Below are 24,991 nucleotides of genomic sequence, written 5' to 3' on the forward strand. Positions count from 1 at the left end.
AGGAAGGGAGGAGGAAAGGAGACATGCAATGTTATGTTATATTTTGGTTTTAAAAGCAAGAAAAAAAAAAAAAATTATAAAAATGGGTACTTGTGCTATTATAAAGTTGTTTAATGTATAATATGCCAAAGTAAATGCAACAGGTCCGGGTAAGGGAAGGTCTGCGGGACCAAAGGAAAGTGTGAGATCCGGTAGGGATCTAAGAGTTGAGGAGGTCTGGGAGACCGGGACGCCGACCATGACATGTAATTGAAAGAAGGAAAATGAGTTGGAAGACGTGAGAAAGACAGCCGTCCTAGGTCAGGTCCCCAACACCACGGACACCCCTGAAGAAGGAAAGGCGGGCGCCGGCAATGATCTGGTAGGTGAGTGGCCTCGATCATGGCGTACCGGATAGTGAAAGGTAACAGTAGGGGAGAGTAGGGGAAAGATACACGCCGTAGAGAGAATACGGGTGTACCTTGCCCAATTTGAAAGACATTGTCATGTGGCGTGCGCGCTGGTGAGTAGCAGTAGGCTGCTCAGAGCATAGTGCTCCCAGTATGGTTCGGCCCCCGCAGATAGTGGGTTTGGCTCAACTTCTGGTCCGACAACAGAATGTAGGTGTAGATTCAGAACGACGAAGGCAGGGATGACGATTGTCGAGGACGACAATGGACAAAGGAAGGGGGAGTGTAGGGAAGGTGACCTGATGGACGGACGGACTAGTCAGAGTGAAGAAAGATAGGTTTGCACAGTGTAGGTAGGAGTCAGTGATTACAGTGGGGAAACAACTAGGAAAGTGTAGTGGACGTGCAGTACCTTGGGATGACCATTAGATGGCAGGGTGGAGTGTGAGCAAAGGACTTTACAGCAGCTTAGGGCTTTAGAAACCGTTGGTCATGGGGGGCGTGGTGAAAGTTAGAGTGACAGTTTCAAGGAACCGGGGGAGTGATAAATACTGAGGGAGGGTTCCAGAAAGTTCCAGTCCCCAGGGGGAGCTCAAGTGACAGGAGGACTACGACAGTCTGTGCACTCTGAGGAGAATCCAGACCAGGGGGACTGAGGAGAGAGGACGTCAGGGGGGTGGTCCTGACAGGAAAGGACCGCAGTTGAGACGAGGTACTGGGTGTAAGACACCGTATGTGACACGACGACTGAGCAGTAGAAGCGCTGTTGGTTAATGGGCCTAAGGCGGCCACAGTGACGGAACTGTCAGGAGCGTCGACAGTAAAGGAGGGGACGGTGTGTGCAGACACGTCTCCAGTGTACGGTGTGAGAAGCGGCTCTGGAAACGGAGGGCCGCGAGGTGTGCCGTCAGTCGGACGGCAAGTGAAGAAATAAACTTGGACCTGTTGCACCCAGAATCTGCCTCCATCGTGTCTCTGTTGTCATCTCTGCGCGGTATAAAAGTAGGACCACCCCCCCAGCTCGGCACCCCACCACCGGCACTACAGTGGTAGCAAACAAATGGACATCACAGGCTACAACGACTATTAAAGAATGGAAAAAATATAATAAGTAAATTTATATATCTGGAATTCAATATTTTAAAGAAAACACAAAATTGTGTTAAATTTTTGGAAATGTGGAGACCTTGGATCCGATCCATGATGGCCAGAGAGAAACTTTATATAGTAAGAGAAGTAAGTGGAGCGCCTTCTCCCTTATTCTGGGGAGGTTGGTGGCCATCATTCCTGATTTTACTTTTGTATTTTTGACAACCAAACAAGTTGCAATCACAGGTTCTAGTAATAAACAATGGAGGCTGAGGTCAGTGATTTATAAACCCACAGGATCATAATGGCGAGATCTCTACGCGTGTCCCCAGCAGCCCCCTATTGCAGGTTATGCCTTATATTATGTGGTCCTGGTGGTGATATCATGGGGCTCCATGATGACTGATGGTTACGATTATTGTGGTGTCGTCACATTGACTTCCATGTGTTACCAGAATTCAGACTAACCTCCGTAATTACAAAACAAGACCTGGAAATGTCACGAGCGTCCGCCATGTTGTGTTCAGTTATTATGTGATTGTGTTATTAACCCTTACAGATCAATGAGTGATATATTTGTTACTCTGATTTATATGCAATAAAACCCAATGATAAGAATCCTGGTGTCTGAGCGTTCTGATGATCTGTCGTCTGAGCGGAAGATGAAGTCACCACATCGGGGTCAGGTCTTATATTGGGGTCAGGTCTTATATCGGGGTCAGGTCTTATATTGGGGTCAGGTCTTATATCGGGGTCAGGTCTTATATTGGGGTCAGGTCTTATATCGGGGTCAGGTGTTACGTCTTTCTGTAGAGTGAAGAATAATCATTGGACATTGAGAAGTTCTCCAACTTTACAAGTGACTTGCTGCATCGCTGGTGGATGGCTGGGACTGCTCCGAGGCTGTTCACTGAAAGACCGCTCCAGAGAACAAACCAGATTCTAGGGTGCTGCTCCAGGTGCTGTGAAAAGAAAAGCCAAACATTACTACCACAAAATAATAAATTGTACAAGTGCCATCTCCTGTTGAATAGAAATATTCAAATTAGGGAACACCACACAATGGAGTACAACACAAAAATACTTACATTCTCTGAGCAAGGACAGGCCTCAGGAAAGCCAGCATATGGTGGTATTTATATTTCCTGAGCCTTGCTGCACCACCACCACTGCGGGCCTGGTTCTCCTGTCTGAGATCCTTGTTGAAGCGATCCTTCATTGAACGTCAACGGGTTCTGACTTTTTCACTGTGAAGGGGGATAAAAAAAGGGTTAAACAATAGGAGTAGGAGCAGGAGTTTATCGCATCACACACAGTTGTGTGATCCCGGCCTTTACAGGTTCACTGACGCATCAGACAACATTGCAATACTTACGAAAGTCCTTTCTGGCTCTTGGTGTAGCGTTGTCCCAGTCATTCATCAGCTCTTTGGCCACCTCATTCCACTGCCGCCGAAGTATCATCATGTCCGAGTGATGTCGATGCCGGGTGTCCCACAGGGCAACTCTCCTCAACGAGGAAGATGAGGAGGTCGTTATCTATATAGTCCTCCTCCCGTTGTGGAACCTAGAAATGAAATAAAAACATTACTGTTGACAAGTAAGGTCCTGTGATGACGTAGTCTCGCGTGACTCTAGCGGTCTCGCGAGATCGCTATAGTAATGCGAGACAACATCATCACAGGTCTCGCAAGGCATCGCTGGGAACGCTGAGGCCCAGGAATGCAGGGCGGGACGTCGGAAGGTAAATATACCCCGATTTTTTATTTTTTTTATCATTTTTAACATTTTATCTTTTAATATTGATGCTGCATAGGCGGCCTCAATAGTAAAAAGCTGCTCACACTTGTCAAACACTATGTTTGACAAGTGTGACCAACCTGTCAATCACTTTCAAAGCAATGCTTCAAATCGCTTGAAAAGTGCTTGACTATCGCACGCGAAAATCGTGGCAAAATCGCGAACATAATCGCAGAAAAAAATGTGCGATTTCTGAGGAGTCTGGTTTTCAGTGTGCGATTTAAAACGCTACGTGGGCACATAGCCTTACTGAACCGGTACATGTTTACTTAGGTGGTGCCTTTGATTATCATTTGTCCACTTTTGTAGCTTCTATTTAATCCTTTTAGCGCAGGTCTTCTTGCTTGCTTCTTGCTTGTTTTGTACATGTTTAATACACCCCTTGGCCACTTTAAGTACCTAGTAATGCCGTTCGGGCTCAGTAACGCACCTGCAGTGTTTCAGAATTTTGGGAATGATATCTTCAGAGATTTCTGTGGGGTATATGTCGTCGTTTATTTGGATGACATCCTGATTTACTCGGCTGACATTATGACGCATGTCCAACATGTCTGTTCTGTCCTCCAGAGACTTAGAGAGAGTATTCTTTATTCGCCAAACTAGAGAAATGCGTTTTTATGGCTGAGGTACAGTTTCTGGGGTACATTGACTCAGCTAAAGGGTTTTGCATGGATCCTGCCAAGATCCAACCCATTAAGGAATGGGTACAACCAAAGTCTCTCAAAGCGCTGCAGCGATTTTTAGGTTTTACGACCTATTATCGCAAATTTATTAAAGGTTTTTCGGAGATCGCCAAGCCACTCACGGATTTGACTCGGAAAGGGGCGGATGTGGTTAACTGGAAGCCTGAGGCACTTCAGGCATTTTCTGTTTTAAAGGAATGTTTCTCCTCTAACCCAATATTGGTTCAGCCTGATCTGGACCGCCCCTTTATTGTAGAGGTAGATGCCTCTGAAGTTGGAGTAGGAGCAGTGCTATCACAAGGCACTGCATCCCTTACTCAGCTTCGTACATGTGCCTTCTTTTCCTGAAAATTCTCTTCCACTGAGAGGAATTACGATATAGGAATCAGGAATTGTTGGCAATAAAATGGGCCTTCGAGAAATGGCGTCACTTCCTCGAAGGTGCCAAACATAAGATCACTGTGATTACGGATCGCAAGAACCTAACCTAATTGGAGTCAGCAAAAAGACTGAATCCTAGACAGGCAAGGTGGACCTTGTTCTTTTCTAGATTTAATTTTGTGACCACTTTCTGACCAGGTACTAAGAATGTAAGGGCTGATGCCCTCTCTCGAAGTTTCTGTCCCTCACAGGTCAAAGACTCTGAACCAACTCCAATATTGGCCAACGGTATTGTTGTTTCGGCTGTGTCTTTGGATCTTCTGGAGGAGATCCGTAGATCCCCAGAACAAGCTCCTGACACTACTCCTCCCCAAAAATTATTTGGTCCGGCCACATACCGCCTTCAAGTTCTGAAGGAATCGCATGATTCTGTCCTTGCAGAGCATCCATGTATCAATAACACCATCAGACTGGTAACCAGGAATTTTTGATGGCCAACTATAATAAAAGATTGTAATGACTATGTACTGGCTTGTGAAATCTGTGCTCGTGCTAAGTCTCCCCATAATCGCCCTGCCGGCTGGCTCCAGTCCTTGCCTACACCTGAGGGTCCTTGGATTCACATCTCCATGGACTTTATTACTGACTTACTGCTCTCAGAAGGGAAGACGTGTATCTGGGTGGTGGTGGATAGGTTCAGTAAGCAGTGTCATTTTGTTTTTCTGTCTGGACTACCTAATTCCGAAACCCTGAGCAAACCGTTCATTACTCATGTTGTACGACTGCATGGTGCTCCTGTGAATATTGTGTCCGACAGGGGTACCCAGTTCGCTTTGAAATTTTGGAGGGCGTTCTGTAAATGAATTGGCATTGAATTGTCCTTCTCCTCTGCCTATCACCCTGAAACCAACGGTCAAACCGAGTGCACCAACCAAGCTCTTGAACAGTATCTCTGTTGTTATGTCTCCAAGCATCAGTCTGATTGGGTGGAACATCTGCCGTTAGCAGAGTTTGCCCTGAACAATCAGTACCAGGAGTCCATCAAGACTACCCCTTTTTTCTGTAATCATGGGCTGCACCCACGCTTTGGTTCATTCTCTGCTAAGATGGCAGAACTCCCTGGGGTAGAAAGATCTATACATCAGTTAAAATAGATCTCGTCAGAAGTTAACATAAACTTAAAAGGGGCTCATGCTAGACAAGCTTCTGCTGCCAACAGATGGCGATCCAAGGGGCCGTACCTGGGAGTTGGAGACAAAGTCTTGCTTTCTACCAGGAATATTAGGCTTAAAGTGCCGTCTGCCAAACTGAGTCCCAGGTTCATTGGTCCATATGAAATTATTGAGGTGATTAACCCAGTAGCCTTTCGTTTGAAACTCCCTCAGTCATTCAAACTGCCAAATGTATTCCATAAGTCCCTTCTCAAATTGTACCGCTCTCCAATTCATCCTGTCCAGTCTTCTCCTCCTCCAGTTTTGGTCAGGGGTGCCTTGGAATAAGAAGTCCAAAGGTATCTTTGACTCCCGCTTAGTGAGAGGATCTGTGCAGTATCTGGTACACTGGAAGGGCTACGGTCCGGAGGAAAGGTCCTGGGTCCGTGCCGGTGACATTCATGCCATGGAGTTAATCAGGAAGTTTCATCTTTTTCATCCTAACAAACCAGGTTTTGAGGGTCCGGAGGCCCCTCTTAGAAGGGGGAGTACTGTCACATCGCCATTGGAATCGGGGGCTGGTGTTCCAGCCTCGGCCACTGGGAGGCGCCGGACTGTCACGTCGCCGTCAGACTCGGGGGCTGGTGTTCCTGCCTCGGCCACTGGAAGGCGCCGGACTGTCACGTCACTGTCAGACTCGGGGGCTGCTGTTCCTGCCTCGGCCACTGGGAGGTGCAGGTCTGTCACATTGCCGTCGGACTCGAAGGCTGCTGTTCCTGCCTCTGCCACTGGGAGGCGCTGGACTCCTTCGACTGGTGGGCGCAGGCTCCGCTCCTCTGTCAGAGATAAAGGGTTTGGTGCATCGCCACCTGGCCTGGTTCTGGGGGTGGTCCAGATGAGGACATCAGATTGTGAGCCTGTGAGGGATAGCCTTACCCTTCAAATACTTTGGGGCCTGTTTTGCAGGCCACCAGATATGGTCTTGGTTTCCCCAGTGTGCTAGTGTGTTATTTGCTTTGCTGACTCTGACCTTAGCCTGGATTTTGACTCTGCTACAGCCTGCCGATTCTGTACCTCTGCCCCCTCCCGGTTTATGACTCTGACCTTGGCCTGGATTTTGACTCTGCTTTAGCCTGCCGATTTTGTACCTCTGTCGCCTGCCTTGTTTAGCCTTGGACTCCTGAGTACGCTTTCGGTCCTGTTAATTTTTTCCTTTCTGGCGACCGTCCTGCTCTGGTCCGCTGCTACTATACAGACAGCTACCTCCTGGACTCTGCTGTAATTCCAGATCTCTGTATAGGGGTAAAGGGTCTCGGGGTTACTCGGGGTGCTGTCTTACTTGCAGCCCAGACTCGCACCTGACGGACGTCACAATATTTAATCGCTGAAAAGGCTCACTAGAAAAATACAGGTATATATATACAGAGCAATATACAAGTATACAGTCAAGAGTGTAGTACAAGGGTAGGGTACAGATAGGTTACAATTACCGTGTTATGTAGCATGTGACTACAGGGAGGCGCTGATGGATCACAGGTCCAAATCTTAGTTATTTGATTCAGTCTGGCCATGTCATGTAATAGTCCTTCTGCCAGTGGAAAAAACTCAGCTCAAAATGAGGAGCTGCCTCTTATCTCCTAGGCTGCTCCCTCCCACACTATGCGCCCATCCCTGGGCTGGCCCGTCTCCTTCCCATATCTGAGAGTATGGTTTTCCTGACCAGAGCTGTGAATGTCCATATCTTTCTGCCTGAAGCTCTAAATAATCTGGCACCGGCGCCACTGGCTTCTCCAGGATTTTTTCTGTGCATAGAGACCAAATACAGCTACTGTATTTAATTCCTGGTAGCTATGCTTTGTAACTCAGTAATGCAGAGAGCTAGGGGTGGCTAGATATTATGGGCTCGTGGGTGAAGGAATGCAGATTCCGATAATGTGTTTGGCTAGGCTCAGAAATATTGTATTGTGTTATTATAGGTCATTTTCACTTGCACTGGTTAGCCTGTAATCTGTTGTGCCACAATATCAGCCTGAATGAACAAAGGGAACCAATTGGCTGTAGCTGCACAAGAGTTCACACCTTTGTGTTAATTGCTGGGGGCACAGAGATTCAAAGACATTGTTCCTGGAGTTAATTAAAGGAAAACATTGGATTGCTTTTTATGGCCTGGGGGAATTCAATCATGTGGGCACCTTGCAGGAGTGGAGGGAGATCTCCTGAACCTATAATCCAAAATGGAGTCGCCCTCGTCCCTCACAGGGCCATATACAAGGATTCACCATATGGAGCAGTAATTTCTGTGGAGCATTATATGGAGCCATTATACTGTGGTGCACTATATGAGGCCATTATACTGTGGTGCGTTATATGGGGTCATTATAGTGTGGATCATATGGGGAGCATTATACTGTGGAGCACTATATGGGGCCATTATACTGTGTGGCAATATATGGGGCCATTATACTGTGGGGAACTATATGGGGTCATTATACTGTGGAGCAATAGGTAGGGCCATTATACCGTGGGTAACTATTTGGGGCCATTATACAGAGGGCTTGGCGACTGATGAGTGGTTTACTTACTGTCGTTACCTCTGTTCAGAGTCGCCAGGTCTTGTGACTCAGAGTCGCTGTTGCTATAGCCTATGGTACTTGATTCTCTGAATGAGGCTCTATTGCCTTTTTACGATTCCGGTACTGTCATGGGAACGCCATGGACAACATTGGACCTGCATGGGGACTCTTGTTTTCTAATAAATTGGTGAACAAGGGACAGTGTCTTGTCTTTATTTCTTTTGTTTTATTTTTTTTCAGGCATCCAATTTTGGACTACAGTGGATTCCCTGGACTATGGTGGACCTGTATGTTTTTATTTTTTATAAATTGGTGAACCAGGGACTAAATTTAAATAATATTTATTTTTCTGCCTGTGTTTTTCTTTCATTAGAGGGTTAGTAATGGGGATTTTTGATAGACCCTTCTCCATTGCTAAACCCAGGGCTTGATGTCTGATAGGCACCTCTCCATTACTGACCCCAGGGCTTAATGTCTGATAGACCCCTCTCTATTACTGACCCATTGGCTTGATGTCTGATAGAGGCTTCTACATTACTAACCCCAGGGATTGATGTCTGATAGATGCCTCTCTATTACTAACACCAGGGCTTGAGAGGAACCAGAAGACCACAGCATCTGATTTCTCCTACTCCTGCACTGTTTAGAATCACTTCACCTTCATATTAAATGTTGCAGGTTTCTTTTAGCAGTGCAGGGGTTAGTCTGCTCAGTTGAGATCTCTTGGAAGCTTTCCTGCATTAAGGTTCTCAGCTGTTCACTGTTAGCCACTCCCATCTCTTATATAGTCTGTGCCCTGGCTAGTACTCATTGCCAGAGTTAGCTGATGCTGCATGGTTAGGAGATGGTGGATGGTGGTTGCTGTTTGAGAAGGCTTTTGGTGGATTTATCTGAGACTGATGCAATTTTTTTTGGGTGTGTGGTAATTCCTCTCCTTCTCCTACTTCGGTTTTACACCATCCTCCATTTCTCATTTTGTACATCTGTTATGTGTGTGAGTATATTTGTATGATTAGTATTTTCATTTATCCCTGTTCGTATTACCTTGTTAGGCTGGTTGGTGTATTCTGGTACACTACAACTCCCCTCTTCCCTGGGTGGGGGAAGGCTAGAGTCTGAGGGTGGATTCAGGAGACAAGGCAAGGTATGTGGCCCCAGCATCTTCACCATCAAAAGTAATTTAAGGACCAGGGCAAGCTAGGGTGCACCTTGCGTTAGGGACAGAGAAGGAGTCCCTGGTCCCAGGACTAATGACAACAGAGTTGTGACAACGTCTCTCCATTAACCTTGGTGTGGGACTCCCACCAGTCCTGAGCACATGGCTGTGAAATTCCTCATGGGAATATAGCGGTGATCACACATGAGCCACTGCTTTATTCATTCTTTATGCACCTGTAAGACTACGAGCAGGAACACACGATGCAGTAACGGTACGCAGGCAACAGAGCAAGGGTAAATAGGATTTATTTACAGGGGAAACACAGGAAGGTGAAGAGTTATACAGTATTAAAGGTACAGTACAACACAATGGTTCAAATATTAGCAAAAGTATAAGGAAGACCTAATACTGCAGCTCCTGCTGCGAACTCAATGGTGCCGGCAATGGCCAACGCAGTGTCCTCATTATTGGGGTCAAGCAGACAATACCCTCGTCATCTGCTGACAGTGGTCGGTTTCCGGTACCTTCCACTGCCCCTAGTCCATATATTGTAGTTTCCTACAAAGGTAAGGGGCACGACTACTGTCTAAGCTCGACGAGACTCCTGCACAACTCTCCTCACAGTCTGGGTCAAGCGAGCCCAAAGTGGCTGACGGTAAAAGGGGTCACAATCTGGTATGGGCCCCACGTGGCTCAGAAGTTGTTTAATGGCACTGTCAAGGTACAAGGGTCTGTCCTGTCCTCAGTCACTTGTTTGGGGCACCTGTGTTATACTCACGGACATGTAGCGTTCTGTGCCTTGCTTTCTCACAATCACCGAACTCATGCTGTACACCCCTTTCTCTCTGGTCCCCGCTGTTGGCGATGGGTGATGTCTGGCACCAGCTTGGACACTGCCGATGTTCTCAGGAATTGGCACTTTTCTCTCCGGCTGCTGCATGGCTGGCTCAGCTCTACTCAGTGTGCATGTCTCAGCTCTATGTATACAGCTCGGCTCTGCTTTGCACTGCTCCGTAGTGGTCTCTCTCTCTGGTTTGCTACTGTACACGCTTGGCTCTGCAGGCGATAGGGCTCCTTCAATGCGACCCCTCGCAGCATCAGTACTCCGTGCAGGGGTCAAGGGAAGCAGAGCGCACCACTCACCACTCTGCGCGCTGCTCTGCTCTGGCGCCAAACTGCTCTGCTTCTCGCGCTTTCTACTATTATCTCCCTGCTGCTGCATGCCCTTTTCTGGCTCTCCCCCCTCCTGTCAGCAGGAAGCTCCGTTTCTCTCATGCTTCCCTCATGCAGCAGGGGAAGGTCTGCCCCACTCAGGCTTCCCCCAGGGAACAATGGATGCAGTCTTTCTAGTTCTAGACCCGGCATGCAGGTACCCGAGATCCGGTCTATCTCCTTACACTCCCCCTCTCATTTAACTCGTCATTCAACTGGCAAGGCTTCGTCATACTCCAATACAGTCTTCTGAGGGCCGACAGATGCCCACAATTTCTGCATCCGCTCCTGCCTCTCCTGCATCACATTCTGCCAGTACAGCTTGTTAGAGTCACTCTGAACTTCAGATAGAGTGGCAGGGAACAGGGGTCCATCCAGGTCCCATGGATCAGCAATCTCTTCTGAGTCAACATCTGACAAGTTGAGAAACTCTCCCTCTCCATACTCCAGAGCTGCCGGAGGTAGTGTCTCAGGACCTACTTCCTCTTGACAGTCCACTACTTCTGGCGTAGGTACCTCAGGGGCATCTTGCAACTCTTCCACTGGATCAGGGCCCCTTGAGCTGACAGGCGGCAAACTCTCCACTCCAGAGGACGCAATAAGTTGTTCACTCTTCCCACAATTGGGTACTGTAGAAGCAGGCATCCCAGAAACACTGGTCACTTTCTTTCTTCCGCTGGGAGCTTGTGGTGGGCAAGGTAACGATTTACTCTGGTGGGCCCCTCGAGCAGGCATCCCTTCTTCTCCTTCGGGTCGAGACTTGCAGATGGGACCTTCGGACCCAGGATGGAGTTCCACCAGACTCGCCTCCACGTGCCTGGACAGCGCAGTCATATCACCACGGACGGTCAACACCTACTTCATCTCTTCTCGGCGTTCGACATTGCGACTCTGTCTGGCTCTGGGGGTGGCCCCCTCTTCTCGCCATAATTTTTCTCCCAGGGGAGGCGTCCTCTCCAATTAGCAGGTCCTTAGGAGGGATAAGCGGATTTTCTCTGTCATCTGTCTCGGGTAGGGCAACTTCTGGAAAGGTGTCCCATTCTTCTGCATGTCCAACACCCGCTTCTGGGACTGTCTGGTGGGCGCCTCAGTCTGGACCTTCAACCTCTCCAAGAGACATACCTTCTTACCTTTTGCTCTTCATTCCACAAACTGGGAGCAAATCTTGGGACAATTGCTGGGGTGCTTCTGATGCTCTGCACCTCCCCTCTGATTTCTTCCGCCTTTAACTGTGAGTTACCTTGGGGTAGGACGCTGTACTCCTGGACAGCAGCAAGGCTTTCCTTCAGGCCCTCGACTTCTTCCCAAATTCTTCTCATTCCCTGCCTCAATTTGCAGGACCACTTTGGCTCTTCCTCCATCGGGGTGGGTACTCTGCAACACCGGAACATCCCTGATAAGGCTGCAATCCCCTGTTTCTGCTCACCTATGCGCGCCTCTGCCCTGATGTCTGCAAAAGTCATGTGCGGGTTAGCTCGCAGGTGCTCACGCAAAGCCCGCCCAAGCTGCGCATCTCTCAGGCTCGTCACAAACTGGTCTCGGAGCACTATGTCTAGGGGTCCTATGCCTATACCCATCTTTCATAAGAATTGCAGTGTGTAGCTCCTGTAGCGCATTCATGTACTGCGTCACAGTCTCCGCCTTTCTTTGAATATGACGGAAGAAACACGTACGCAACTCTCCTAAGTCCGTGGGGTCTCCGTGAGTCTCCTCAAGTAGTTGCAGTACTTTGTCAAAGGTGTCTCGCTCATGGGGAGGTGGTGGCATGATGGAATCCATGGCCTCTCCATCCAGAGCCATCAGGGCAACCTCCGCCACAGGAGTCATGGGGTACATCCTCATCATCCCCTGGACTGAGCGGGTAGTCCAGCTCCATAACAGAACGTTGCTCCCTGTAAACTTGGGGAGATTACTCAAATTTGTTCCCAGCAGTATACTGGCCCTTGGAGCACCCCCAACCGCTTGGTCTGCCACCCCTGCGTCCGTAGACTGCATCCTGCCGACTATGCCAAGTGTAAGAGTACGAGTGGGAACGTGGGATGCAGTGATGGTACGCAGGCAACAGAGCAAGGGTTAACAGGATTTATTTACAGGGGAAATACTCAATGCAGAGAGGTGAAGAGTTAAACAGTATTAAAGGTACAGTACAATACAACGGTTCAAATATTATCAAACGTATAAGGAAGTCCTAATATTGCAGCTCCTGCTGCGAACTCAGTGGTGTTGGCAACGGCCGACACAGTGTCCTCATTAATGGGGTCAAGCAGACAACAATATCCCCGTCTTCTGGTGACAGTGGTCAGTCTCCGGTACCTTCCACTGCCCCTAGTCCATATACTGTAGTTTCCTACAAAGGTAAGGGCCACGATTACGGTCTAAGCTCGACGAGACTCCTGCAAAACTATCCTCACAGTCTGGGTCAAGCGAGCTCAAAGAGGCTGACGGAAAAAGGGGTCACGATCTGGTACAGGCCTATATATGTGGCTCAGAAGTTGTTTAACGGCACAGTCAAGGTACAAGGGTCTGTCCTGTCCTCGGTCACTTGTATGGGGTGTAGGGGAAGTGGACTGACATACGGACCTGTCTGCTGAGGAATGGTTAATGTACATTGTGCTGGACATGGACTGCTGTAAATGAAGGTGTGAGACAGCTAGACAGAGGAGAAGGATGTTATAGTACAGGGTTTTAGCCACTAGGGGAGACCAAAGACAGCAGAAGCGTAGGAAGGTGTGGTACTGCAGTTTGGCCACAAGATGGGAGTAGAGAGTTTTGAGAAAAGGACTGAACATCAGCTTAGGGCTACAAAATCGCACAGTCATGGGGGGCAGGGTTACAGGAACTCTAGAGGGGAATTCCCAGAGAGAGAGGGGATATAAGAGAGAGAAGAGAGTTCCAGAAGGTCAGTCCAGGAGAGGAGCTCAGGAGAGGATAAGACTAAGGGAGAGGTGGACAAAGAAGAAGGGGGGTGAAGGGGGTGGCCCTGACAGGAGAAACCACAGACAGAGAGCCTGGGGTACCAGAAGATGGACGGACTCGGATGGGGGAAGTGCTGTGGTGGTAGGCCTGCGCGCCCTTTTCTGGCTCTCCCCGCCCCCTACTGTCAACAGGAAGCTCTGTCTCTCTCATGCTTCCTTCATGCAGCAGGCAGGGCCTGTTTTAGGCAAAATAGGGCCCTAGGCAAAGTTTAAAATGGGGCCCCAAATGCTAATGCATTGCACATCACACAGATGCATTTCGATTGTAGTTACATGCGCTGAGTTCAGGACGCTAAATGAGTGTGATCGACAATATTGAAGTCGTTCAACACTTGTTTGCCGGCCTCTTTCCACCATCTGAGAAAGAATGATGGGGACAGAACAATCACTAATGGATCACTAACAGATCACCATAGAGTATCATGTTTTCAGCAGCACATCTACAGTTTACACCCCATAGTCCTTCATATAATATATATAATGTGCCCCATAGTCGTCCATATATTAAAATACACGCTCAGTCCTCCATATAGCATAATACACTCCTCCTAGTCCTCCATATAGCATAATACACCCCATAGTCCTCCATATAGTATAATACACTCCTCAGTCCTCCATCTAATACTGTATGTATGTGTGTGTGTGTGTATGTCCGGGATTGGCATCCGCACCATCGCAGCTACAGCCTCAAAATTTGGCATAGTCACACGTCTGGACCCCGAGAGTGTCCTAAGCTATGTTGTGAGGCGAAATTTTAACCCTGCGCGTTCCAATTCACCAAACAATTTTGCCCCTATCTACATAATGGGGAAAAAGTGTGTGTATATCAAGACCCGCCCCTCATTATGATGTCACAATGGTTGCCATGGCGACGCTGATTCATCATAGGTTGCAAGCCACGCCGCTCATTATGATGTCACAATGGTTGACTATGGGATGGAGGATGTGTGATGGGTATATGGGCACTGGACTATGGGATGGAGGATATGTATGACGGGTATATGGGCACGGGACTATGGGATGGATGTGTGATGGGTATATGGGCACTGGACTATGGGATGGAGGATATGTATGATGGGTATATGGGCACAGGACTGTGGGATGGAGGATATGTATGATGGGTATATGGGCACAGGACTATGGGATGGCGGATATGTATGATGGGTATATGGGCACAGGACTGTGGGATGGAGGATGTGTGATGGGTATATGGGCATGGGACTATGGGATGGAGGATATGTATGATGGGTATATGGGCACGGGCCTATGGGATGGAGAATATGTATGATGGATATATGGGCATGGGACTATGAGATGAAGGATGTGTGATGGGTATATGGGCACTCGACTATGGGATGGCAAATATGTATGATGGGTATATGGGCATGGGCCTATGGGATGGAGGATGTGTGATGGGTATATGGGCATGGGACTATGGGATGAAGGATGTGTGATGGGTATATGGGCACTCGACTATGGGATGGAGGATATGTATGATGGGTATATGGGCACGGGCCTATGGGATCGTGGATATGTATGATGGGTATATGGGCACGGGACTATGGGATGGAGGATAATTATAATTTGCTATAACTAACCACAGTTACTGTAGTTACTATGCCCGGGCAGCCCCGGGCTCTTCAGCTAGTATGGTATATAGCACAGCCCCACATGGTATACAGCACAACCCCACATGGTATATAGCACAGCCCACATGGTATATAGCACAGCCCCACATGGTATACAGCACATCCTCACATGGTATATAGCACAGCCCCACAGGGTATACAGCAGGGCCCCATGGGTTGCCCTCCCAGGGCTGATGGGGTACACGGTACCGGGCCCGCAGATCTCCAAGAGGGGGTTTGTCATGGCAGCTGTGACCCAGTCCGTGGCCCTGGGCACCCCTTGTAGACAATGGAAATGTTCATTGAACGTGTGGGCAATGGTTGAACTTTGGTATAGGAATGATTCGTGACGCCACCTGTGGTGTTCGGCAATAGAGGTGTTAAGCCGACGCTGCGAACAGATCCTCTGGGACAGATGGTGTGGTGCAGCAATGATGTTGTGGCCCTCCACAGGTAGGGCAGTAGTCCCAGGGCAGTGCAGGTGAGGAGATAGGGAGGAGATGTAGATGGTGCATTGCCAGGCACAGAGATGTAGCAGTGCGGAGTGTGTTGGCGCAGGAATAAGCGGAGGACACCAGGGCATGTTGTTCCAAAGCTTTACTCACAGTCTGTGATGGTACAGGTGCCTGCATCCGTGCCGTGTCCTCTGGGTCAGGAGCTCAGCCAACCCCCAGGCAAGATGAAGTACTCCTTTCCAACACTCCGCCAACATGTGCCTTTTCTGAACGTCTCCCTTTTTGTGCCTATAGTGAAGTACTCTCAGTACTGAGTTACACTGGAGTTCCTCCTGTCAGATGTTCCTATGAACTCTACTTGTACGGCAGACAGCTGTAGCCTGCTTCAGGGTCTCCTTGCTACTAAGTCCCGGATCACTCACGTTGCTGTTGTGCCCCCAAGTCTTGTGTGGGAATAAAGTGGTGACAACTTCTATTCCTCCGGTGTCTGCTGCAGGACCATTAGTATCCATACAACCTCGGGGACCGGACCCCGGCCTTGCGCTGTAAACTTGGGAAGGGTTCTGCTCTAACCCTAATCCTCAGTCCTCCTCTTCTCCTTACGTTCCATTCAAAACTATCTTTCTTATAAAGAGTCAGGCTTTCCATCAATGTCTCTTTCCTGTGCCAGCAGACCCAAGTCACTGAAGTCCGCTGCAGCACTTCCTTCGTCCATCCCACTCTGGGGATCTTCTCTCTCCTTCTGACCCTGTCAGACTGACTAAATCCTAAACTCTTCCCAATCTTTTGGTGCAGACTAAGCTCCAGTCAACTCCCAGCACTCTTCGTGTTCCAAGCAGGGAGCCACCAAAGGGTGCTTTGCTACACTACTATGTTGTGTGGGATGCAGGTGTTGGAGCGTGGTCAGGTACCTTACCTGGATGGTGGAGGAGGTGCAGTACCTCTGTGGCGACTGAACCCTCAGGGGCGCCACACCCACATGGTATGCAGCACAGCCCCACATGGTATATAGCACAGCCCCACATGGTATATAGCACAGCCCCACATGGTATACAGCACAGTGCCACATGGTATATAACACAGCCCCATATGGTATATAGCACAGCACCATGGTATATATCACAGCCCCACATAGTATACTGCACAGCGCCACATGGTGTATAGCACAGCCTCACATGGTATATAGCACAGCCCCACATAGTATACAGCACAGCACCATGGTATATAGCACAGCCCACATGATATACTGCACAGCACCACATGGTATATAGCACAATCCCACATGGTATATAGCACAGCCCTACATGGTATATCGCACAGCACCATGGTATATAGCACAGCCCCACATGGTATACAGCATAGCCCTACATGGTATATCGCACAGCACCATGGTATATAGCACAGCCCCACATGGTATATAGCACAGCCCTACATGGTATATAGCACAGCCCCACATGGTATATAGCACAGCCCCACATGGTATATAGCACAGCCCCACATGGTATATAGCACAGCCCTACATGGTATATCGCACAGCACCATGGTATATAGCACAGCCCCACATGGTATATAGCACAGCCCTACATGGTATATCGCACAGCACCATGGTATATAGCACAGCCCCACATGGTATACAGCATAGCCCCACATGGTATATTGCATAGCACAACATGGTATATAGCACAGCACCACATGGTGTATAGCACAGCACCACATAGCCTATAACACCCCCCGAGAATCGCTCCATAGTCCAGTACTCACTGTTATATTTTAAAAAAAAAAACACTCTCCTCACCTCTCCTCGTACCCACGCTGCTCCTGGCTCCTGTCTCAGCCTGCACTGCCTGGTACACAGTGAATGTGCAATGACATCATCGCCATCGTGCACCCGCAGTGTCAGAGGCAGAGCGGGAAATGATGGGAGAGGGAGCGTCAGGTGACGCTCTCTCTTTCATCATTGCTTTGGACTGTACCGACGTCTATGACACGGCTATAGTTCAATGCGGTGACGGGGGGAGTTGGCGTTGGCGGCAGTCGGGCTCCCCTGGAGGGGAGCGGGGGCCCTAGGCAGCTGCCTGGTCTGCATGCCGCCAACTCCGGCCCTGGCAGGGGAAGGTCTGCCCCACTCAAGCTTCCCCCCAGGATCAATGGATGCCACCTTTCTAGTTCCAGACCCGGCATGCAGGCACCCGAGATCCGGTCTATCCCCTTACACACCGACCAGAGATAGTCGGACAGTGCACTTGATTATTTCCAACCGTTTCATATTCAATGAAACCATCTGCAGAGACTTTGAAGACTTAGGCAAGAAAGTGAAAGAACTGGGAGCGCAGGTGGTCTTCTCTTTCATCCTCCCAGTGGATGGCCATGGAACAAGGAGGTGGAATAAGATTCTGAAGGTGAACAACTGGCTACGTCGATGGTGCCGTCAGCAACGATTTGGATTTCTGGATCACGGAGTGAACTACTTATACGATGGACTACTTGCTAGAGATGGGGTGCACCTTACGAAGACTGGAAAGCAGGTATTTGGAAGTCGCCTTGCTACACTTGTAAGGAGAGCTTTAAACTAGAACAACATGGGAAGGGAAGCAAAAGACCAGAAAAAGCCATACACCTGACAAATGCTACTGAGAACTCTGCTATTAGAAGTGGAAAGGAAGAACAAAGACGAAAGAATCTAATTAAAAAAAATATTGGAGAAAGAGAAACCAATCACAAACTAAAATGTTTCTATACTAATGCACAAAGCATGGGCAACAAACAAGGAGAATTGGAACTACTAACACAGGAAAAGAAATATGTCATTGGAATCACTGAAACTTGGTGGGACAATACACATGATTGGAATACAAGACTAGAAGGATACAACTTATTTGCAAGAAACAGACTTGATAAACGAGGAGGGGGTGTCGCATTGTATGTTAGAAATGCGTATATCTGCACAGAGATTGAAGCTTCAGAGACTGGGAGTTCTGTGGAAACTGTTTGGGTAAGAATACAAGGACAGAACAATGGAAAGGACACCATTGTAGGCATTTACTACAGGCCGCCTGTGCAAGCTGAAGATATGGATGAACTCTTTATGCATCAAATGGCCAAGTTCTCCAAAAAATATGACATAGTTGTCATGGGAGATTTCAACTATCCAGACATTTGTTGGGAATCTCTCTCAGGCAAAACTAACAGGTCAAGGAAATTCTTATCCTCTCTTGCTGACAACTTTATCTTCCAAAAGGTAAAGGAGAAAACAAGGGGAACTGCTACCTTGGATCTAATCCTTATAAACAGGGAGGAAATGGTTGAGGAGGTAAAAGTGGCTGGGACCCTAGGAGGTAGCGACCATGCTATTTTAGAATTTTGGATAACTAGAGGCGGAAGACCTGTGAAGACTCAGACGTCAAGGTTAGATTTCAGAAAGGCAGATTTTAAGGGATTCAGAAAGAGAATTGGAGGGATCCAATGGCTGGATATCCTTAAAGACAAAAATGTCCAGGAAGGATGGGAAATCTTGAAAAATGAAATTCTCAAAGCACAGTTGTTAACAATTCCGAAAAGAGGGAAGAATAGGAAGCATTTAAGGAAACCAGGATGGATGAACACAGAACTTAAGCACATGCTAAAAAGGAAGCAAAAAATGTTTATAAAATGGAAAGAAGGAGGCATATCTAAAGAAGAATATAATGCTGTCTGCAGAACCTGCAAGGCACAAATCAGATTATCTAAAGCTGAAAATGAATTGAGGCTTGCAAGAGATGTCAAAAGCAATAATAAAGGATTTTGGGGATATGTCAAAAGTAAAAGAAAAGTCAAAGATGCTATAGGATTTTTACAGGATGAAAATGATGAAATGGTAAGACAGGATGTTGAGAAGGCTGAACTTTTAAATTCCTATTTTGCATCTGTTTTCTCTCAGAAAGGAAATGTAACATCAACTGTTATTCACTGTCCTATTAAGGGAATAGAAGAATCCAGGATATCTATAAACAGAAAGATAGTGAGGAAACACTTAGCTAACCTAAATGTATTCAAGTCTCCAGGTCCAGATGAATTACACCCCAGAGTACTGAAGGAGATAGCAGAAGAAATTTTTGAACCCCTCTCCATAATCTTTGAAAATTCTTGGAGAACAGGAGAAGTGCCAGAAGACTGGAGAAGAGCAAATGTTGTTCCTATCTTCAAAAAGGGGAAGAAGGTGGACCCAGGCAACTATAGGCCGGTGAGTCTGACTTCTATACCAGGAAAGATCTTTGAACAAATTATTAAACAACATGTATGTCAATACCTGGATAAGAATGAAGTGATTAAACAGAGTCAGCATGGGTTTGTAACTTAAAAGTCATGTCAGACTAACTTAATTTCCTTCTATGACGGTATCACTGATTGGGTGGATCAAGGAAATGCTGTAGATATAGTATATCTTGACTTCAGCAAAGCATTTGACAAAGTCTCTCATACAATCCTTATTGAAAAAATGACTAAGTATGGAATGGACAAGGCAACTGTTAGGTGGATTCATAACTGGCTTAGTGATCGGACCCAAAGAGTGGTCGTAAATGGCTGCACATCGTTGGAAGAATGTCTCAAGTGGGGTACCACAGGGCTCTGTCCTGGGCCCTGTATTGTTCAACATCTTTATCAACGATTTAGATGAAGGAATTGAGGGTAAACTGATTAAATTTGCTGATGACACAAAGCTAGGAGGGATAGCTAATACTAGAGAAGAGAGAGAGAGGATTCAAAAAGATTTAAATAAACTGGAGAAGTGGGCAGCAACTAACAGAATGGTTTTTAACAGGGAGAAATGCAAAGTACTACATCTGGGCAATAAAAATGAAAAAAGCATATATAGAATGGGAGGAATAGGGCTAAGTGACAGCACATGTGAAAAAGACTTGGGTATACTAATAGATCACAGACTGAATATGAGTCAACAGTGTGATGCAGCAGCAAAAAAGGCAAATGCAATTCTAGGATGTATTAACAGAAGCATACAGTCTAGATCACGTGAAGTAATTATTTCCCTCTACTCCTCTTTGGTCAGACCTCATCTGGAATATTGTGTCCAATTTTGGGCACCACATTTTAAAAAAGACATCAACAAACTGGAGCAAGTTCAGAAAAGAGCGACCAGAATGGTGACCGGTCTGCAAACCCTGTCTTATGAGGAAAGGTTGCAGGATTTGGGAATGTTTAGTTTGCAAAAGAGAAGACTGAGAGGAGACTTAATAGCTGTCTACAAATATCTAAAGGGCTGTCACATTGTAGAAGGATCAACTTTATTCTCATTTGCAAAAGGAAAGACTAGAAGCAATGGGATGAAGCTGAATGGGAGGAGACACAGATTAGATATTAGAAAAAACTTTTTGACAGTTAGAGTGATCAATGAGTGGAACAGGCTGCCACGAGAAGTGGTGAGTTCTCCTTCAATGGAAGTCTTCAAACAGAGGCTGGACAGACATCTAACTGGGATGATTTAGCGAATCCTGCTTTGAGCAGGGGGTTGGACCAGATGGCCCAGGAGGTCCCTTCCAACTCTACGATTCTATGATTCTATGATTCTATGATTCTATGATTCAATGGAGTTTCTAAAATGCAAACTGTCAATGCTCCTAAACTCTTAGTAATAAAAGCACAAAAGCAAAATAGAGAAACAAGTGCAACCCAGGTTATTTTCCCAGAGGAAAAGGAAAAGAAATCACACCCTGGTCACAATAATGATCCTCGTTATCACTGGACTTAGAAAAAAAACAGAAGAGGAGGTTGAGCCGCGCCTTTTCTGGTAAACATGAATCACACATTTCTCTTTCTGCTCTGAGCAATGGCGTCTGCTGGCCTAAGAAATGAGCTGAACTGCTCCATCTGTATGGAGATATATACAGATCCCGTAACCCTGAGATGTGGACACAACTTCTGCCGGGTCTGTATAGATGGAGTGCGGGATACGGAGGGCGGGTATGGAGAATATTCCTGCCCTGAATGTAGAGCAACATTTCACAAGTGGCCTCCACTACAGAAGAACATAACTCTGTGTAATGTCGTGGAGAATTTCCTGTCTACTCAGCCACATCAGGAGGAGATCACCGGGATCTTTTGCACTTACTGTGTGGACTCTCCTGTACCTGCTGTTAAATCCTGTCTGCTGTGTGAGGCTTCTCTGTGTGAGAAACACCTAAAAGTTCACAGCAAAACATTAGCAGATCACGTCCTAACAGAACCCAGCACTTCCCTGAAAACCAGAAAATGCTCCATCCATAGGAAGATCCTGGAATATTACTGCACTGAGGACGCTGCTTGTATCTGTGCGTCCTGCAGTTTGGCCGGAGAACATCGGGGACACCGGGTGGAGATGCTGGAGGAGGCCTCTGAGAAGAAGAAGGAGAAACTGAGAAATGTTCTCCAGAAAATGATCACAAAGAGAAAGAAGACTGAGGAAAGAGTACAGACTTTAGAGGAGCGCAAGAGAAAAGCTAAAGAAAAAGCATATGGAGAAGCCGAGAGAGTCACTGCCCTGTTTATAGACATCAGGAAACGGGTGGACAGCCGGGAGAAGAAGTTCTTGAGTATGATCTTAAGGTGGGAAGAGGAGGTGTCACTGTCACTGTCTAATGTGATCGAGAAGCTGGAAAAAAAGAATGATGAGCTGTTCAGGAAGGTGAGGGATATTGAAGAGTTGTGTACCATGACGGATCCACTAACTGTCTTACAGGATCCAGACATCGGTGACTTGTGTGATTCTGAGGAGGAGGAAGGTGATGAGGACACTGGAGGACATGATGGATGTGATGAGGACACAGGGGGACATGATGGAGGTGATGAGGATATATTGGGACATGATGGAGGTGATGAGGACACAGGGGGACATGATGGAGGTGATGAGGACACGGGGACATGATGGTGGTGATGAGGACACAAGGGGACATGATGGAGTTGATGAGGACACAGGAGGACATGATGGAGGTGATCGGGGTGCGGAGCTGATCTCACACATATCACACACATTATCTGCTATGATGAGAGATTTAAATGTGACCTTCTGTGGGGAGGATCCTGCAGACATATTACTGGATGTAAATACGGCTGATAATAATCTCCTTATATCAGACGACCTGAAAACTGTAATGTGGACAGAATTAAAGCAGAAACGTCCAGAAACGGCCGAGAGATTCCAGGATTATTCTCAGGTGATGAGTGACATGGGATTTACCTCAGGACGACATTACTGGGATGTGGAGAGCAGTAGATCAGAGGGTTGAGTGGTGGGGATGTGTTACCCCAGTATAGACAGAAGGGGAGATCTGTCATTTATTGGAAATAATAACAAGTCCTGGGGTTTATATAATGAGTGGGGGTATAATAAGTATTCGGTCAGACATGACAGTAGGGTGATCCCTTTACGGCACCAGATCTCCAGTGATGGAGTCAGGATATGTCTGGATTATGAGGCCGGACAGTTGTCCTTTTATGAGCTGTGTGACCCCATCAGACACTTACACACCTTCACTGCCGCCTTCACCGAGCCCCTACATGTTGTGTTATATGTAAAGGAAGGTTCTATAAAGATATTAGGTAGGAGCCATTGTCATAGAAGAAATCTGCCCAGCGACTGAGAATAGTATATGATTGGTGGGAGTGGAGAGATTAAATCTACGCTTTCATTTCTCTAGAGAGCCAACAAGAATTTGTTTTTTTGTTTTTATCTATTTCTTTTTTTTACAATTTTTGTTGCTTCTTTACTTATAATCCTTTACTTCTCTCTACATTATGGCATATAAGGTCATTTAATGCCCCCATAGAACGCTATATATGATAGTCAATCCAATTTCTGCAACACATATATGATCATAGATTATTACAGTTTGTGTTTCAACCACAAGATTGTGTTATTGTGCCTTACTTTCCCACTGGGAGCCTTTCGCTTGTGGCACATGCTGCTATCGCCATCTCTAGGGCAGCGTATCTATACTACATCATCACAGCCATGCCCCCTCATGATGCAACTTATTGGGTGTACAGAGGACGCATCGGGACGCCGTCTGATGCCGCGGCCGGAGATTCAGGTGATGGTGGTGGCCTACGTCAGCGCAGTACACAGCTGCCTGATGTAATTGCAGGGTGATGCTGGCACCCCACATCAGTGTAGCACAACGCTACTAAAACTACTGGCGAGGAATTCCACATATATAAAAAAAAACAGGCATGGCTCCTCCACTCATACACTTCCCGAGGAAACAAAAAAGAAAAAAAAACGCGCGTCGGGGTGAACTGATGGTAAATATATTATCTTAGTTTGATTTACTATCTTGTTTCCTTTTCTTAACAGCCACATTCATTATTTAAACATGGAAATAATTTCTTGCACCGCATTCATTTATACTCGTACATGTGCATTCTCAATAGCCCTTATTTATTCTATGCTTTAAATAATAAATTCTGTTGCACCAGCATTTTATTGTTTTTTTCATGAAGGGCTATTTTCTCCCTTATTTGCATATTTAAAGCCACTATCATGATATATCTAACAACTAGCACCTCACATGCTTCTGCACAGCAGATAGAGCTGTGGTATTGTAGATGGATACTATTTTTTATTGCTTAGTTTTCCAATGATTTATAGAAATTATGTTTATTTAGACTTTTAGAAGATTCCTTATGTGAATACATGTAGGCGTCTTTTCCCAGCAGTGGGATATAGCTACTATCTATATTTTGTATATATTTAGATGTGAAATCTGCTATAAATTTCTCCATTGGAGCGAGAGGATTATTAACCTGCTATTAATCTGCCGTTAATTTTTGTATGTAACTAAGAAACCACCAATTTATTCTCTGCTTTGTATCTACATCTTTTATCTGTTTTTAACAGTAATTAATAAAAATTTGTTGTTTATACTTTATTTTTGGATGAATTCTGTACACTATGGAGACACAGAGGAGAATGGAGTGCTGTCATACTTGGTAAAGTGTAAAGTTTATTGATTTTACAAGCACTTTGCAATTTCAATAGTATAATATGATGAAACAACGCCTTTAAGTTGCCGCATTCTAACATAACGTTTATTTTTTTTCTTTGGTTTTATTACCTTCAGCTGAATTCAGTCATCTGTATATCATGGTCCAAGTACGGACTGCGATGCAGAGCTGGCCGGGGGTCTCCTACCGACAGCTTCATGTATGACTATTAACATGTTGTGTTTGGTCAGGAAACTCTCAGCCAGTCCATGCTTTCCGAGGATGTCGGATGTCATTTTCATTAGGACCTGCTGCCTATGTGACCACAATGTGCCAAGTGGGTAAAGGGTTTGTATTTTATCTATTTGTGAACCTTAGACAACCACTTTAACTAAAGGGAATCTGTCAGGAATATAGACCCCCCCCCCTCCCGAGCCATTTATTTGTGCATGTAGCCCTGTGGAAAATTAATTTAATGTTAACTTTATGTTGTCAATCCGTTGCATAAATCCTGAGAACTCCATGTTTTCATGCGAGTGCTATGG

The 24,991-nt window shown here is 46.6% G+C and overlaps 1 pseudogene; it reads left to right on the plus strand.

The window, feature by feature from the left end:
* Nucleotides 1–21,199: 21,199 nt before the first annotated feature.
* Nucleotides 21,200–24,386, plus strand: LOC141083209 (E3 ubiquitin/ISG15 ligase TRIM25-like; annotated as a pseudogene).
* The last annotated feature ends 605 nt before the right edge of the window (nt 24,387–24,991 follow it).

Source organism: Dendrobates tinctorius, unplaced genomic scaffold (assembly GCF_039654945.1).
Source record: "Dendrobates tinctorius isolate UK_male_01 unplaced genomic scaffold, ASM3965494v1 ptg000020l, whole genome shotgun sequence".
NCBI lineage: Eukaryota > Metazoa > Chordata > Amphibia > Anura > Dendrobatidae > Dendrobates > Dendrobates tinctorius.